A 20,786-nucleotide genomic window follows, 5' to 3' on the forward strand; every position below is an offset into this window, starting at 1 on the left:
ATCGCCGCCACCTACCTACATTTATTAACCCCTAATCTGCGGCCCCCAGCATCGCTGCCACTATATTAAAGTTATTAACCCCTAAACCTAAGTCTAACCCTAAACCTAACACCCCCTAACTTAAATGTAATTTAAATAAATCTAAATAAATATTCCTATCATTAACTAAATAATTCCTATTTAAAACTAAATACTTACCTGTAAAATAAACCCTAAGATAGCTACAATATAACTAATAGTTACATTGTAGCTAGTTTAGGATTTATTTTTATTTTACAGGCAAGTTTGTATTTATTTTAACTAGGTAGAATAGTTATTAAATAGTTATTAACTATTTAATAACTACCTTGCTAAAATAAATACAAATTTAACTGTAAAATAAAACCTAACCTAAGTTACACTAACAACTAACACTACACTATAATTAAATAAATTAATTAAATCCTATTGGCTGATCCAATCAGCCAATAGGATTGAGCTTGCATTCTATTGGCTGTATCAATCAGCAAATAGAATGCAAGCTCAATCCTATTGGCTGATTGGATCAGCCAATAGGATTGAACTTTAATCCTATTGGCTGATTGCATCAGCCAATAGGATTTTTTCTACCTTAATTTCGATTGGCTGATAGAATTCTATCAGCCAATCGGAATCTAAGGGACACCATCTTGGATGACATCACTTAAAAGTACCTTCATTCTGTTTTAGTTGTCGGATGAAGAGGATGCTCCGCGTCGGATGTCTTGAAGATGGACCCGCTCCGCGCCGGAAGGATGAAGATAGAAGATGCCGTCTGGATGAAGACTTCTGCCCATCTGGAGGACCACTTCTGCCCGGCTTGGATGAAGACTTCTGCCCGTATGGAGGACCACTTCGCCCGGCTTGGATGAAGACGTCTTCCGGTAAGTCGATCTTCAGGGGGTTAGTGTTAGGTTTTTTTAAGGGTGTATTGGGTGGGTTTTATTTTTTAGATTAGGGTTTGGATGGCAAACGAGCTAACTGCCCTTTTAAGGGCAATGCCCATCCAAAATGCCCTTTTCGGGGCAATGGGGAGCTTAGTTTTTTTTAGCTAGTATTTTATTTGGGGGTTGGTTGTGTGGGTGGTGGGTTTTACTGTTGGGTGGGTTGTTTGTATTTTTTTTTACAGGTGAAAGAGCTGATTACTTTGGGCAATGCCCCGCAAAAGGCCCTTTTAAGGGCTATTGGTAGTTTAGTCTAGGTTTTTTTTTTAATTTCAGTAGGGCTATTAGATTAGGTGTAATTAGTTTACATTTCTGTAATTTGTTTAATATTTTCTGGAATATTGTGTTTTTTTTTGTACTTTAGCTAATTTAATTTAATCTAGGTAATTGTATTTAATTTAGTTAATTTATTTAATTATAGTTTAGTGTTAGGTGTTAGGGTAATTTAGGTTAGGTTTTATTTTACAGGTACTTTTGTATTTATTTTAACTAGGTAGTTATTAAATAGTTAATAACTATTTAATAACTATTCTACCTAGTTAAAATAAATACAAACTTGCCTGTAAAAAACAAATAAAACCTAAGCTAGCTACAATGTAACTATTAGTTATAATTTAGCTATTTTAGGGTTTATTTTACAGGTAAGTATTTAGTTTTAAATAGAAATTATTTAGTTAATGATAGGAATATTTATTTAGATTTTTTAAAATTATATTTAAGTTAGGGGGTGTTAGGTTTAGGGTTAGAGTTAGGTTTAGGGGTTAATAACTTTAATATAGTGGCGGCGACGTTGGGGGCGGCAGATTAGGGGTTAATAAGTGTAGGTAGGTGGCGGCAAAATTGGTGGCGGCAGATTAGGGATTAATAAATATAATGTAGGTGGCCGCGATGTTGGGGGGCAGCAGATTAGGGGTTCATAAGTATAATGTAGGTGGCGGCGGTGTCCGGAGCAGCAGATTAGGGGTTAATAATATAATGTAGGTGTCAGCGATGTCGAGGGCGGCAGATTAGGGGTTAATTAAATTAAGTATAAGATTAGGGGTGTTTACACTTGGGTTTCATGTTAGGGTGTTAGGTGTAGACATAACTTTTATTTCCCCATAGGAATCAATGGGGCTGCGTTACTGAGTTTTACGCTGCTTTTTTGCAGGTGTTAGACTTTTTTCAGCCAGCTCTCCCTGTTGATTCCTATGGGGAAATCGTGCACGATTACGTTACACCAGCTCACCGCTGACTTAAGCAGCGCTGGTTTTGGAGTGCGGTAATGAGCTAAATTTTGCTCAACGCTCACTTCTTGTCTTTTAACGACGGGTTTCTGAAAACTCGTAAAACCAGCACTGCATGTAAGTGAGCAGTGAGAGAAAACTGCTCGTTAGCACCGCATAGCCTCTAACGCAAAACTCGTAATCTAGCCGAATATTTTGTACTTTTGTTTATTGCAAACAAATATTGTACAACATATTTTTCTTTTTTGCTGAGTGCTCAATTTTCCAAACGAGATTTTAATATTCTCTCAAATATAAAAATTTGAATATCAAACATAACATTTGAATGTTGACTCTCATATACTCTAGAATGGTGGTAGCAATATTTGAATGTTCAAATGCTTAAATTTGTTTTACAGAAACATTCAAAATGTAAAGGGAAAATAAATAGGAACATTATGAAAGAATATGGTCCATTCTTCCATCTTTAATGATAATTACTAATGAAACAGACAGTAACAAATTGGTCCTCTACCTATTATGCTAATGAGCTTGTCATTTTGAATTACTCTTTCCCTAAGGTAATGTCTCCATAACACTGAAACTGTTAGATGGATTACATAACTAAGTGTATAACCTTTTGACTGATGTTTGCCTCTACAAAAGAAACTGTACTTTGTTAATTTGACATCCTAAACTTAAAGGGACACTCAGGTTTTATTAAATTTTCAGGATTCAGATACAGCATGTAATTTTAAACAACTTTCCAATTTACTTCCATTAAAAAAAATGTGCAGAGTCTTTTATATTTACACTTTTTTTGAGTCACCAGCTCCTACTGAGCATGTGCAAGAACTCAGACTATACGTATTTGCATTTGTGATTGGCTGATTGCTATCACATGGTACAGGGGGAGTGGAAATATACATAGCTTTGAAATGTGTTAAAAAAGAATCTACTACTCATTTGAAATTCAGATTTAATGCTATTGTATTGTCTTGTTATCTTGCATTTTTTGATTATGCAAATCTGCTGTGTTTACTGGTCCTTTAATAAACCTGGGACAAGGTAAGAAAATATGCCTGATTAATATTTTTACCATAAATAAGCATATTCAATTGATAATCTATGCCCATACTGATATAAGGACAATAGACCCATTTATTAATTTCATATTTCATATATATATAAGGTTACAGCACACATCTGGTCTGTTGTATGATTGAAAAGGACAATAAAATAATGACTTAAGTCAGCAGGAGATGCTAATAGTTAGCCCTCAACTGCACCATCTGGCTTTTGGCCCATGACCATTTTCCATAATTCTGAATAATCTAATTGCTGTTCTAAAGACCAATTTTATTTAGTTAGGCAAGAAATACTCTTATGTTTATCATCCCCTGTTGGCAATACTTATTACTCTAATATGGCAGCTTAAATTGCATCAGATTTAATAAAGATTCCAAAATGATGCAGAAATAAAAAAACGCTGGTGCTGACACTGGCCCAGATTACGAGTGGAGCACAAACGTAAGCACGCAAGCAATATCAGGGTTTTTACTGATCATTTGCATGCAGGGTAAATTGCGCTGGTATTACAAGTTGAAAGTAGATGTGATCTCCTGAGCGCAATAGCCATTTACGCTAGAATGATTACTGTGTCCTCAGAGCTGTGGTTAACTGATACTGAGCCAAGGGGAGCAGAAAAGAACTGTCAAAAGACCTGAGTAACAAGGAAATTAAACTTTATAGAGATGGAAAAGGATATAAAAAGATATCCAAAGCCTTAAAAATGCCAGTCAGTACTGTTCAATCACTTATTAAGAAGTGAAAAATTTGGGGATCTCTTGATACCAAGCCAAGGTCAGGTAGAACAAGAAAGATTTCAGCCACAACTGCAAGAAGAATTGTTCAGGATACAAAGAAAAACTCACAGATAACTTTAGGAGAAATCAATTACCGGTATCGGCGCTTAGGTCTTGGCAGTAGTTTAGGAGAAATACAGGCTGCTCTGGAAAAAGACGGTGTGGTTGCACAATACAACTATACTTGAATAAAAATTAGCTGCATGGTGAAGTTGCCAGAAAGAAGGCTTTACTGTGCAAAGGCCACAAAAAAGCCTGGTTACAATATGCTGAAAACACTTTGACACACCTCATAGCTTCTGGCACACTGTAATTTGGAGTGACGAGACCAAAATAGAGCTTTATGGTCACAACCATAGGAGCTATGTTTGTAGAGGGGTCAACAAGGCCTATAGTGAAAAGAATACCATCCCCACTGTGAATCATGGTGGTGGCTCACTGATGGGGAGATCTCAAACGTGCGGTTGATGCAAGACGACCAAAAGACTTTGCATGACCTGGAGGCATTTTGCCAAGACGAATGGACAGCTTTACTACCTGCAAGAATTCGGGGCCTCATAGACAATTATAAGAAAAGACTGCACGCTGTCATTGATGCTAAAGGGGGCAATACACATTATTAAGAACTAAGGGTATGCAGACTTTTGAACAGGGGTCATTTCATTTTTTTTTATTTGTTGCCATGTTTTGTTTTATGATTACTACTACAGTTGTATATTAATCCCATAAGAAATAGAAGAAATGTGTTTTGCCTGCTCACTCGTTTTCTTTAAAAATGGTACATATATTACATGTATTTACAGAAACATATACACATATAAACACATAAATATATATTTATATGTGCATTAGAACCCTTTGCAGTTAAGTAGATGAAAACATGAAAACACATATTTATGACATATTCCTTTTTAGTAAAGTGTTATAGTGTGTATTTACTGTAAATATTTAACATTCCAATGTTCTGCATATAGCAGAATATGTTAAATGTATTTATAAATGCATATTCCTATATGTCTTTACAGGGAGTGCAGAATTATTAGGCAAGTTGTATTTTTGAGGATTAATTTTATTATTGAACAACAACCATGTTCTCAATGAACCCAAAAAACTCATTAATATCAAAGCTGAATAGTTTTGGAAGTAGTTTTTAGTTTGTTTTTAGTTATAGCTATTTTAGGGGGATATCTGTGTGTGCAGGTGACTATTACTGTGCATAATTATTAGGCAACTTAACAAAAAACAAATATATACCCATTTCAATTATTTATTTTTACCAGTGAAACCAATATAACATCTCAACATTCACAAATATACATTTCTGACATTCAAAAACAAAACAAAAACAAATCAGTGACCAATATAGCCACCTTTCTTTGCAAGGACACTCAAAAGCCTGTCATCCATGGATTCTGTCAGTGTTTTGATCTGTTCACCATCAACATTGAGTGCAGCAGCAACCACAGCCTCCCAGACACTGTTCAGAGAGGTGTACGGTTTTCCCTCCTTGTAAATCTCACATTTGATGATGGACCACAGGTTCTCAATGGGGTTCAGATCAGGTAAACAAGGAGGCCATGTCATTAGATTTTCTTCTTTTATACCCTTTCTTGCCAGCCACGCTGTGGAGTACTTGGACGCGTGTGATGGAGCATTGTCCTGCATGAAAATCATGTTTTTCTTGAAGGATGCAGACTTCTTCCTGTACCACTGCTTGAAGAAGGTGTCTTCCAGAAACTGGCAGTAGGACTGGGAGTTGAGCTTGACTCCATCCTCAACCCGAAAAGGCCCCACAAGCTCATCTTTGATGATACCAGCCCAAACCAGTACTCCACCTCCACCTTGCTGGCGTCTGAGTCGGACTGGAGCTCTCTGCCCTTTACCAATCCAGCCACGGGCCCATCCATCTGGCCCATCAAGACTCACTCTCATTTCATCAGTCCATAAAACCTTAGAAAAATCAGTCTTGAGATATTTCTTGGCCCAGTCTTGACGTTTCAGCTTGTGTGTCTTGTTCAGTGGTGGTCGTCTTTCAGCCTTTCTTACCTTGGCCATGTCTCTGAGTATTGCACACCTTGTGCTTTTGGGCACTCCAGTGATGTTGCAGCTCTGAAATATGGCCAAACTGGTGGCAAGTGGCATCTTGGCAGCTGCACGCTTGACTTTTCTCAGTTCATGGGCAGTTATTTTGCGCCTTGGTTTTTCCACACGCTTCTTGCGACCCTGTTGACTATTTTGAATGAAACGCTTGATTGTTCGATGATCACGCTTCAGAAGCTTTGCAATTTTAAGAGTGCTGCATCCCTCTGCAAGATATCTCACAATTTTTTACTTTTCTGAGCCTGTCAAGTCCTTCTTTTGACCCATTTTGCCAAAGGAAAGGAAGTTGCCTAATAATTATGCACACCTGATATAGGGTGTTGATGTCATTAGACTACACCCCTTCTCATTACAGAGATGCACATCACCTAATATGCTTAATTGGTAGTAGGCTTTCGAGCCTATACAGCTTGGAGTAAGACAACATGCATAAAGAGGATGATGTGGTCAAAATACTCATTTGCCTAATAATTCTGCACTCCCTGTATATATATATATATATATATATATATATATAATATATATATTTATATATATATATATATATATATATATATATATATATATATATATATATAAACAAAAACAAGTAAAATTCCTGGACGAGCCAGAAAAGTCCAAGGTCTATGAGCGCTCCTAATGCAATACGATATAGTACAGGTGTATTGAAAATTTCAAATGTTAACATTTATGTTTGACACCCTACCTGGTCATACGAAAAACCACCTATGTATAGCTATCCTTACTGTACATATAAGTTCCACCTGCAGCTCATTTAAAAAACAAGGAGATACTTATGAACCCTGTATGATACTTTACAAAGACTGTTTTTGTGAGAACTTTATGCTTATGATCTAATTTTTAACTGATGCATGTTTGAGCGGCCAGCACTTTCTATGTATTTTCTATCTAATTATCTATTTATTTGTCTATCTATCTATCTATATAAGATTCATAGAAAAACAATATCCAAATCGAAGTAAAAATAACACATTTATTGTAATCCCCTTATGGTTAAAACAAACATGGGCGTACCTACCAATATGCACATAAAAAGTAACACACACAAATGCATTAGGCTGACATGTTCCGGCCTTCTGCCGTAATCGTAGCTAGTTCCATGCAAGCGTGTCTCTGATATAAAGGTATACCTACTTATTGATTGGTTAATGAACTACCAATCACTCGGTTAGATTTTAGTGCCATTTTTAACTCCTATAGTAGTAGGTGACTGCGGGTTATATATATATATGTGAATAAAAGGATATTCTACTTAGAGAAGATCTATAACAATAGGGATACTATGCAGTTCTGTTCTAATGAATGTTCTATTAAAGGTTTCCTTTCCATACATATATAAATCCTCATTTAAGGAGAGTGGGACAGTGATGAGTCAAATACGATTAAATAAATAAAATGTATTAATATAAATTAAAGGGGTGGATAAAGAAGTTGAATGACCGGGGATGGGTAGTACACTGTTTTTGTACCTATATCCACTTAGCTGTCATGCTTGAGTGCCAATATCTGTCATTGGGGGCATCAAATTGCCACTTATATTGTACTATCATATTATCACTGGGGATGAATAGGTTACAAACTTTGTAGACGTGATCATTATCTCATACTTAGTTGAGACACGCAACACCCTACTTATTCCATATGGGAATGTGATTCAGAGTTAGAGAAACACAATATATATATATATATATATATATATATATATATATATATATATATATATATATATATATATAAAATATATATTATACATTTTATGTTTTGAAGGGGCACAGTGTGCAGAAGAGATATGAATATCACTATATGTCCTATATTCAAGATATATACATTGTGCATTACAAAACATAGTATACATTATTATTTGCATCATTCCAGAAGCACACACATATAAACATATATGATGTTAAATACATAAATACATTAGTGCGCATTGTGCACTGAAAGATACTAAAAGTAAGAGGGTCTGAGAGGGATGTATAGCTGTAAGTGAAGTAAGAACACTAGAGAACTGATCCAAGATATATACAGGCATCTTCTAGTGTTTGAGACCAATGTCAGAGTATGATTTAATATTACACTATTGCATATTGTGGCTACTTCCAATAGTTAATTACATCATACTCTGAGTTAAGTCCCATAGGCACCCTGGTCTGGAGTCTGAAGACCTAAAACATTTTGTGTTTGCCTAAGGCCTTGTCTCTGTCCCCACCTCTAGTAGGATGCTTGATCCATTCTATGGCTTGCCATCTTAGGGTGTTGTTGCTCTTATTGTGTATGTTGTGAGGCCCACGTATTGAAGATGGCACTGGGTACACATCGACACATATATGATGTAGGAGGATGTACAGTTGAGGCAAGATACAATGTTAAATTCCTCTCCAGTTACCTCTGAGTGAAACTTATCGGAGAAGATACTGAATTCACATGGCCTGCATCTTGTTTTTCCACATCTGTACATCCCCCTATGTCTGAGCCAGGAACCCTGTGTGAAAGGGGTTGGGGTTAGTAGTTCAGAGGGTGAAAAATAATTCCCTATTGTTCTGCTCTTTTTATTTAAGCAGCATAGGCCCCTTTTAACGCATTCAGTAAGTTTATCGTCTGCTTCTTGCAATCGGAAATGCTTTCTTACTATTCCACAGATGTTATTGTATTCCTCACTGAATTCTGTGACAAAGGTGACTTGGTCATGCTTTGTCCTATCGTGGTCTAATTTAGCCTTATTGGAATGTTTCAGTAAGGAACCTCTGTCTAATTTGTCAACTTGCATTTGTGCCCTCTTTAGCACATTCCTAGGGTACCCTCTTTGGTATAGTCTCTTTTTCATGTCTGTGCTCTGTTTAATGTAAGTAGCTACCTCCATGCAATTTCTTTTTATTCTAATCAGTTGGCCCTTTGCAACTGCAAATCGTACATTCTTGGGGTGACAACTTTTAGCGTGAAGTAGGGTGTTTTTGGTAATGGGCTTTCTGTACATATTGTTTCTTATCTGCCCATTATCTTTAGCCGTGAGTGTGAGATCTAAATAGTTGATTGTTGTTTTGTGTTTCCCAAATGTAAACCATAGGGCTTCTGCGTTGTTATTAAGGTCCTGTATAAAAAGGTCAATAGATTCGACATCTCCTTGCCATATTAATAGCAAGTCGTCTATGTAGCACCTATAAAAGGCAATGTTTTCCTTGTAAGCATTTCTATCTTCATAGATGTGGGACAGCTCCCACCAACCCATGAACAAGCTCGCATTCATGACCCTCTATGCAGTTACAGCTGTGTCTCGGAGCAATTTGATGGTGATTGGCTGGAGCCGGTCTTGTGTCCAGACACACCTACCTTCACAGGAATAGGATGCTGCTACCAGCAGCAGCGTTTGTCATAAGCAAGTAGACCCCGGTGAGACAGCTTCTAAGGAGACACAACAAGAGTGGTGAGTGGGCGCAACTAAATGCTGTGTTGGGCATGGGCTGCTCTCTAAGGTCCCATGACCATGTGTGTTAGTGTTGAGCACGGCTGGAACCGGGAAAAGTGAATCCCATTATTAAAGGGACATTTAGCTTATTGCTTTATTGAATTATCATTGGAGATCTTTAAGGGATCCTACGTCTTGTCCGTATACTCTCACAGGGACTGCAGAGGGAAAGATTGAAGTTCTCTTTTGAGACTATGTTTATGCTTATATGTGCAGTTTTAGGAAACTTTACATTTACATTGATATATATATATATATATATATATATATACAGTATATATACTGTGTGTATATATATATATTATATAGATATATATTGTACCAAAATACCATATATATATATATATATATATATATATATATATATATATATATATATATATATATATATATATGCATTTATAAATAAATAGAACATATTTTGCTAGGTGCACAACATTGGAATGTGAAATATTCATATTTTCATGTTGGGTTAGCGCACATGAGAATATGTGATCAGGTTTGCGCAAGAGTGGGTGTTTTTTACCAATTTTTTTTTCTCCTTTGACTTCTATGGGAAATACGTGAACGAGCAAGGGATATTATAAGTTCAGCTTTCTTTTTGCGTGTCGGGTTAGTGAGAGCCCTATAACTTTTTACTTTCAACTCGTTATACTAGCGTGCAAAAAGTTTACGTCTAGCGCTATAGCGAAAGAGCTAAATAGCGCTCCACTTGTAATCTAGCCCACTATAAGCTATTTTGCAGTACGCAACATATTGCATTGGGAGTGTACAACCAATCAGAACTGAAATAAAATTTTACTTAAATTCTATTTTTTTTTTATTTCTTCCAACAAACATGATATATCTTTGGTGTATTATGTGATAGGATAGTATGCTAAGTGTCTTGCTAATGCATAAAAAGTTAGTTACTCAAAGTGAGTGTGTGTGTGGGGGAGGGGGGCAGTTTACACAAATCTTCCATATCCATAGCCCTTACATAAAATGAGTTATTCTTATCATGAGATTATTAGATATTGCTGCTTTAAATAATACATTTTCAGCACATGTTTAAAATGTGAAAAGAATATGAACTTTCCAAATATTTTCCCAAGAGAATTCAGGGCAGACTCTCCTTTCTCCTGAGTGACAGCTCATTGTGAGAAGCATTGCATTAAAACTTCAAGATTAACAACCTTGCAACACTAAATACTAAATAAGTACCCTTCAGGGAATATTGACTGCCCTTGAAGTGCCGCAGTTAAAATTCTGGCCTGTTTCAGAGGGCAGAGTGATGTTTTGGAAAAGCATCACAGCAAAGTTTGATGATCAGGGATATATTTCCATTCAATTTAGTTGCTCTCTCTATTAAAGTGCTGAATTTTAGAGCATCTGGATTCAGAATATTATCCGAAGAAGTAATCCTTGGGGGAATATTACATTTTAAAATAGATTTGTCAACTTTGATAATGTTGACATCTCTATTCTCTTTTTCATACTATAACACGAAACTGTAAAATCATATTTTAGTAATACAATAACTACAGCACACACAGTCAATTTGAGTCATACATTTCTATATAAAATCTACACCTATCTTAACTACGGTATTATATTTAGGCAATGTGCTTTATTTTGCATTTTAGGAAACTTTTCTAGATATTTTTTATTTAATTTCATATACACACTGGAATTAAAAACTTTACTTAAAGGGACAGTCTACTCCAGAGGTTATATTGTTTAAAAAGATAGATAATATCTTTATTACCCATTCCCCAGTTTTGTATAACCAACACGGTTATATTAATATACTTTTTACCTATGTGATTATCTTGTATCTAAGCCTCTGCAGACGGTCCCCTTATTTTAGTTCTTTTTACAGACTTGGATTTTAACCAATCAGTGCTGACTCCTAGGTAACTCCATGTGTGTGAGCACAATGTTATCTATATGGCACACATGAACAAACATCCTCTAGCTGTGAAAAACTGTCAAAATGCCCTGAGATAAGAGGTGGCTTTCAGTGGCTTAGAAATTAGCATATGAGCCTACCTAGGTTTAGCTTTCAACAAAAAATTCCAAGAGAACAAAGAAAATTTGATGACAAAATTAAATTGGAAAGTTGTTTAAAATGGCATGCCCTATCTGAATCATAAAAGTTTAATTTTATACTAGACTGTCCCTTTAAGTTTTAGTTAAAAACCTACTGAATTTCTAGATTAATCTCCAAGCAAAAAAAAACAAAAAAACAAACACATTAGCTGTACTCAACACTTTTCTTTTAATTTGAATTCAAATTTTTGTTCTGTGCTCATCAGAATTGTTAATCATAATTACAACCGTTGGAATGCAAACTTTGCTGAGTAGATAAAAGACTGTCAAATGTATCTGATCATATGTGCTAGTCGAATGTGTGCATCACATAACATAACAGTTTACAGAAAATGTTGTAATCACATACATTTTAGTTCAAGTTTAGTAAATAGAATTCTAGGTTTTTATAGAATTCGCACTGTGTAGGACACAATGCATTAGTTACAACAATTGCGGTATCATGTTCAGTTTAATTATTTTTAAATGGTTTCTGAAAATGTGCCAAACATAGGCAAAATCACTAGTAGCAGCATGCAGTTTACACCTCATGAAAATCTATTAGACGTGCACGGGCGAAAAATATGTGTTGTCCAAAATATTCATTACAGATTTTTCCCAATCTTTAGTTTTGCCGAAATTCATTGATGTGGGCTTTCGTTTAAGCCAAATATTAGACTTTGATTTGTTACCATTATTTCCAATGGGAACAGCAAATATACAGTCATTTGATACTGAATTTTGCTTTTTGAATTTGAGCCAATGACTAGCTCACAGAGGCACAAATGCTCCAATGCAAAGTTAAGACTTGACTGAGTGAAGGTTAAGTTACCTGTTTGTCGATCTTGCATTACATTCTCGGTCCCAAATGAATATGACTTTCATTAATCATCTTGTATAAAATCATCGTTAACTGTAGTTATCGCTGTAATAAATCTATATTTTCAGCTTATCAAATTCAACCCGTTTTTTTTTTTATTGCATTATCACGTTCTCATTACATCCAATTGAAATTCTGTCTGTTAGATGGTCGCCAATCTACGTCACCCGCCTCCTTTTTAAAGTGCGCATGCACTAATGTCTCATTCTCCATATTGTACTCCACACGTGCTCCCGTTTCGCAGATGCGTAACAGATTAAAGGAGGACTAGCCACATACGTCACACTGTTTGTTACTGACATCTCTGAAACTGTAGCTGTAGAAATCGGCAATTCGCACATGCACAATAGTTACGATCGTCGTGCACGAGCTTTGGAGATGCATATAGAGCGGGTGGGACTGCTCTATACAGCATAGAAAGTGCGGAAGTAGAGGTAAGGAGGAGTTTTCATGGAAATGGTAGTCAGATATCTATGTATAAAAGATAGCGAAATTGATAAAAAAATATTAAAATAAACCTAGCGAACAGCTTATTCTATTAATAATGTATGAATTTATGCCTTCAAATCAAGAAAACTTTACCTTCACTTTAAAACCAACATACATCAATAATTAGTAATACTATGGCAGGATTGGACAAGGGACAATGGACACATGAATGGTCAAATCCCTGTACATCATTAAAAACAAGGTGCTGATTGGTCGACCAATATACCCCGCTTTCCTGTCCTTTTTCTGCTAATGGAACAAACAAATGAATGTATCAAACAGGTGAAGCGACCGTTCATTCTAGATCTGTTTTGTCCAATTATGTATTTGGCTGTTTGTATATCGGACGAATAACTGATTCAGCATAAATTCAATCAAATTTGTTTTCATCTGAAGCTGAATGGACATCTGAAAGATATTTTTTTTTTTTTTTTTAGAATCAAAGTTTTTTATTGAGGTATACCAGATATACAAGAGTAACATTCAATAAACATTATACATAGAATTGAAACACGTCACCTCTGAGGTTGTGTCAAACCATAAATCTCTAGCTTAACAGGAAGTAATCACATTCTGGCATTACCTCTTTTTTGTTTTGTTTCCTATGTTACAACACAGAAAGAAGAAAAGAACCATTCACAGTTACAATATCCAAAACAACTTGTATATCCTATAGTATGGTACACTGAATACAATATAAAGATGTATTTGGATTCTATGTAAATAAAAAAGGGATATAAGAAAGACTTATAACTATGTATTAACAATTGCGGATAAACACCGCTTATTTGTTCACTTACAATAAGGGTGAACAGTAGCTAAAGGTAAGGGCGGAGGGGCGGAGCACTAAGTTATATCGGAGCTAACGAGTATCCCAGGTTATTATCATGATGTCTGCTCTCTAGGAGAATACTTAAGTGGAAACCTGATAAAAAGTCCCTGGGCCTTTGTGTATAGAAAGAATACGATTATATTCTGGATCAGTTACTCTCAGTGAGGGGTATTAGGATGTCTGTTCTATGAGATATAGGACAGACGGTAGCATACATGGTATAAGATGAAATATAGGGGGCTTCTAGATAAGCTCCTCTCCGGGGGAGATGCCACCTAAGGGCGATGAGGGGAAAGGGAGTAGGGGTATGACCCGCAGGCAACCAGTACCGGCGGGAAAGGGAGGAGAGGAGCCTAGCAGTAATAAATGATGTGTTCTAGTAATGAGGTGGTGCTGTGTCTGAAGCTATATATCTACTATATCAGGGTTTGTCGGGTATGACAACTATGTACATGTTAAGACCTATTAAAGCTATGGCAAACTGTCTCGGCCGCTGACAGTCCGCTCGTGCATCATAGGGAGATAGTACAGGGAACCCCAAAGGATAACCATAATGAAATATATATAGAGAAATAGTCTTAACTGATTCCCAGGGATTAAACATCTCTTCATGAATGACAAAATCAGACATCACACATCGACCCCATTCTCCAAGCGTATACAGTTTTGACATCAAACTTATAATTAAACAAACACTACCTAAAAAAAAAAAACAATACATTGGAAATGTTAACTCCCTATTCCTCTGCTCACGCAGAGAGAAAATGGAGCCATGCCTGCTGTGAAGAATGTCTATATGGCAACCTGCAAAGGACTAAAAAATAAATACACATCACAGTAGGTAAATTAGTATACACGTTACATAAGTTTACCTCATAGCCCTCACTCTTTTATGAAATAACTAAATTATCTCGCTTAGCTAGGACTGATTGTAGTAGCAGAAACACTGCATAAGCTGCATCTAATATATCGACCGCTTTAAAGTAGAGGACTGGTAAAATAACAGTTTATGTATACATTACTAGAGTTATACAAGGGGTAAGCATGCATGATTGTTATGTACGTCAAAATATAGTAATATAATACAGGTTTATAACCATTTTAGCTAAAAAAGTGATTTGGTCATTCATACTAATACAAAAGTAAGATGCTCTAATTAAGGGGTAAAGCTAAGGTTTTCAATATGAAGCTTTAAGGCACTCAAAACTATATAAATGACAACTGCCACTGCCAAGGGAAATTCCTATGTTATAGACGCATAGGAAGGACGATTTAATCCGTCTACTCTGAGATATATTGACTCTTTCAGGTATAAAGAGGAGCAAGTTAATATTAGTTATTATCCGCAAAAATTTTTACTCCATCTAGCCTCAGATATTACCTTAAGGGGAAATGTGTACTGAAGGGGATAACACTAACAGTATTAGATATATATTCTGTAGGAGGATAAAACTAAATCTCTGCTGATAATTTAGTAAAATTTAGTAAAATTTAGTAAAATGTCATTACTGAGTCTGCTCGATCAAGATATAGCTCCTAATAGAGTAGAATACACTGTCTTTCAGCTAAGAATTAAATGATGCATGTATCCAAACTAGGTATAAACAGTGCAGAGGTTTTAAATATGAATAATAATTGTGGGGGTTACTAAAACCTAACTAACTATAATTGAGTAGGTTATGTAATAAAACAGCTTGATAGATCTGATTAGTATACAATTATATAGTAGATTTGTTGTGTTTTCTTCAAATTGCTAACTGATAAGATAAGATAACAACAATTAAGATAAAATATATTATATGTTACTCCCCTATAGCTATGGATCTGAAATAACCACAAATGCAGGCAATAATACAGTAAATGCAAACAATATCAGTAAACAGGTTAATTTCTATAATATATTATGAAATATAGCATATGTATGGGTTAACGATCCTAATCTGCTAAACTGCTAGGGGAACAGACATAAATACCACCAATTATAAGCCTGAAGGGCCTGCTTGTAAGTTCAGCTGGTGGCCGTCTTAGCATGTGTACAAAAGGTAGAGTAGAATGTCTCAAGTTCAATTGTATCCTGTTTGACAGTAAGCCGCGGTATCTAGACCGCCATGCCAGGAGTCAGTTAGATCATTCCCCTAAATGAGGGGCAAAGAGGTGACTGAGCGTACAAATAGCAGACTGTGGGTAAGGCGTTATACATACTAGCTTAGTATTCGGGGCCTCAAATGTCAGTACCCATGTACCAGACCCTCCCAATAAAGATCCCTGAGCTTCTAGCCGATTCCTCTTCTGTAGCGGTAGGAGGTGAAATGCCCATAATGATCAGGTATTGAGATCCCGGTGTAGGAACATGCCCCAAGAGGACTCAGATAGTCGGTGTGTGTGTCTCCATGCTCTTGTATCCAGATTTGCGCACGCTGAATGACTGCATCCCTACCCCCAAGGGAGGCCGATCTAACTCTGCGCTGTATGGGATCTGTCTGAGGAAGATCGTAAGCCTCTCTAGTTTGCGGCCAACCTTCATCCTGAGGGTGTGCTCCCTTGAGCCGTGTAGATCTAACCACTGGCCAATCTGAAGATAATAGCCCCATCGCCGCTGACTCAGGTATCTTATATGCCGTCCCTCTCTTGCTCTTCTCCTTATAGGTACTTAACTCCGGGTCCCCAGCTGGCTTAAACACCCTCACGTTAAGATCACTTCGCCATTCGTTCAGGGTGATCTGTGATGGCTCATATCTGTTAGCGCAGAGCTGCTTGTTTATTACAGCCCAGGAGGTTGTGAGTTTTGCTGGGGCAGCGGGTTCCTGATCTACCATAGACTGGGTATGAATAGTGTTAGACGATCTCCGTTGATCGCCGCCATTTTGGATCCTATTTGGGCCAAGGAGCCGCATACTGAGCTGTATTAGCAAATCACTCATCTCCGAAAAGTGAACTTCCAGGGTCACACAGCAGCGATCCTCAAATTTATCTAATGCTAACTTCAGATCCATTTTCTTAGTGGCAATGCAAGGGCTCATCTAGCTCTTCAGGAAAGATGGCACTTTACCCGGTCTGACCAAAATACAAGGCCTCAAACTTTGCTGCAGTCTGTATAGGTTAAGATGCCTTAAATTCAGGATTTGTGCTCAGATTAATAATCAGAAATGATTGATTTTGGTATCTGTAAAGTTTATGGGTCTAGCTCACTTGAAAACCAGTTGCAAAAACATCTTTAACTAGGCATAGTACAGGAGCTCCATGAATATGCGTCTGCTCTCTTTGCTAGTCGGCTCCGCCCCCCCTGAAAGATATTTTTATTAACAAAGCATTACAGCCTGACCATCACTGGTCACTGAGGATTACTATGTAGCAACATAAGGAAACACGTCTGACCTAATTTGTTCCCTATCCTGCTGCCTGTCTTTTGCTGTCATTTTCTTACGTGTTGGAGTACTTTGCTATTTGGCATTTTTTGGCTAGTTCAGCCGTTTAGTCCACATGTTCATAATAAACAGGTAACTACTTGGCATTCATTACTTGTTGAGTCTCATTTGTTGCCGGGTGCGCTGGACTTTGCTGATCCTGTATACAACAAGGACAATTGATTCATGTAATAAACTTCCACAAGAGGTAGTAATGATTGACAAACACTGTGGGGGACTTTAAGAATGCCTGGGCCAAGCATAAGGCTATCCTATGAACTAGATAAGTTTTTACTTTTAGCAGACTTGCTGGGACTATGGTTTTTATCTTCCGTAAATATCTATCGGCCAGATTACGAGTTTTGCGTTATGAGTGGCTCGGTAATAACTTGCAAGTTATTTCCACCGCTCACCTTTAATAGCGCTGCTATTACTGGTTTGCAAAAACCCGGCGTTAGTGGGCAATATGGCAGCGTTGAGCTCCATCCCGCACACAAATACCAGTGCTGTTATGAGCTGGTTTTACGTGCTCATACACGATTTAATAGGTAGTTTATGGGTGTTAGCGTACTTTGTAACACTTTAGTTATGAGTTTAATGGTACAGCTTTGTAACGTAAAACCCATAACTACTGACTTTCAGTTGACGGTACGGATCTTGTAGTTATGGGCTGTACCGCTCACTTTTTGGCCGGACAGGCAAACTCCTAATACCGGCACTGTGGAAGTCCCATTGAAAAAGGACTTTTTAAAAAGTGCGGCAGTTACGTTGCGTGACGGTCAAAAAAGTGTGCGTTACAGCTTTACCTACAAGACTCGAAATAGCAGCAATTGTGAAAAAGAGCCATAACGATGCTTTTTCACTCATAACGCAAAACTCGTAATCTAGCTGAATGCTTCTATGGAACAGAGGCTAAGGCTAACACGTATCTTACTAAAATTACGTTAGTCGGTCATGTGCCTATATATGTTATAAGTAGTTTACTATATTTTTATTCATTTACTTAACTAATTGTAGCACTTTATTTCTTATCTTTATATTGTTACTTACAAAGTTTTACATTTTCATTTCACTCTCTTGTTTGAAGCTCATTCAGAGGTTGACAAACCTAACTTTGACCTTTTATGAATGAAACATATATTACCCATGCACCTCTGCAATTCATTTTTTTAATTGTTCAATCCTTTGACAAATGTAATTGCTCTTGACACTGGAAATTCCTCAATTTCAAATGTTTTCATTCGCATCCTTAAAGGAATGTTGGCAGCGCGAGGCAGCCAATAGAATGTTGGCTGTGCGCGCAGCCAAAATAATTCACCTGGATGCAGCAATGATGCTGTACCACTTACAGAAAATAAAAAAAGGCTAACATTACAAAATATAATAAACAACACTATTCAAAATAAAAATTAAACCTAATCCCTATGAAAATAAAAAAGCCCTAATCTAAGAATGAACTACATATAGCCCTTAAAAAGGGCTTTTTGTAGGGCATTGCCCTAAAGAAATCAGCTCTTTTACATTTTACATTTTACTCTTTTACAAAATAAACAAAGTTTCCCCTAACAGTAAAACTCCCCACCCACCAAACCCTCTTAATAAAAAAAAAAAATAACACTAATAAGCCTAAACTACCCATTGCCCCTAAAGGGGCATTTGTATGGGCATTGCCCTTAAAGGGGCATTCATTCAGCTCTTTTTCACTGCCCTTAAAAGTGCATTCAGCTCTTTTGCAAATTGCTCAATAAACCCTAATCTAAAAAGACAAAAAAATAAAATAAATAAACCTTACACTAAAGCCCCAAATAGGTACTCAGAAGTCCGGCTGAGAAGGTCTTCTTCCAGGCGGGTCCATCATCTTCATCCACAGCGAAGGCGGTGCGAAGCAGAGGTCCAGAGTGGTCTTCCCAGATGTGGCGGTATTCCCAGAATCACCAGCATCCTCCATGTCAAAGTCACTGTGGGTGTGATCCACCCACAGCTCATCACTCTCCAGGTTTCGTTCAGTCGTCTCCTCCGTCCCCACACTTCCTCCCCTTATAGGAGTTTCCCCTTCTACAAAATCTGTCTGCAAGCCACTCCGGACATCAAGGGAATCCTCCTGCTGTGGCCCAGGTTATGTGGCTGTCCTGCTCTGGGGCTCACTGCTCCTCCGCTTCCCGTGTAATTGCCACGCTATGTCCTCTGCTCCTGCCCCACTCGCCAGCCTGCTCGGCTGCTTTTCAGCTGTCCCCTGCTCCTGTATGCCTCTCCTGCAGCCGCCACTTTTCCTCTGTGTCCCGAGTGCCGTGCTCAGCCGTTCCGAAGGCTTCGAAAAAGGCTCTAGTGCTTACTGCATGCTGCCCCTCGCCGCCGGGGCCGTTAGCTGTTCCCTCAGCCATGATGTCCCTCTCTCTCTGGCCAACTGATTCACCATGGTCAGCGGATCCTCCATGTTGACTCACAAGTTCTTGCAACTGCACAAAAAAACACGCTACCTTCTGCAGTTGCAAAAAGAAGTGGGGGACTCCCGCCCCACCCCAGCTATTTAGCTGAAACCCGCCCACCATAAAAGCATGCATACATACAGGCAATATCACACACATGCAGTAATATATACATGCATACATACAAGCACTCTCACACACATGCAGTAATATATACATGCATACATACAGGCAATATCACACACATGCAGTAATATATACATGCATACATACAGGCAATATCACACACATGCAGTAATATATACATGCATACATACAGGCAATATCACACACATGCAGTAATATATACATGCATACATACAGGCAATATCACACACATGCAGTAATATATACATGCATACATACAGGCAATATCACACACATGCAGTAATATATACATGCATACATACAGGCAATATCACACACATGCAGTAATATATACATGCATACATACAGGCAATATCACACACATGCAGTAATATATACATGCATACATACAGGCAATATCACACACATGCAGTAATATATACATGCATACATACAGGCAATATCACACACATGCAGTAATATATACATGCATACATACAGGCAATATCACACACATGCAGTAATATATACATGCATACATACAGGCAATATCACACACATGCAGTAATATATGCATGCATACATACAGGCAATATCACACACATGCAGTAATATATGCATGCATACATACAGGCAATATCACACACATGCAGTAATATATACATGTATACATACAGGCAATATCACACACATGCAGTAATATATACATGTATACATACAGGCAATATCACACACATGCAGTAATATATACATGTATACATACAGGCAATATCACACACATGCAGTAATATATACATGCATACATACAGGCAATATCACACACATGCAGTAATATATACATGCATACATACAGGCAATATCACACACATGCAGTAATATATACATGCATACATACAGGCAATATCACACACATGCAGTAATATATACATGTATACATACAGGC

This window comes from Bombina bombina, chromosome 9 (genome assembly GCF_027579735.1).
Source record: "Bombina bombina isolate aBomBom1 chromosome 9, aBomBom1.pri, whole genome shotgun sequence".
Lineage (NCBI taxonomy): Eukaryota > Metazoa > Chordata > Amphibia > Anura > Bombinatoridae > Bombina > Bombina bombina.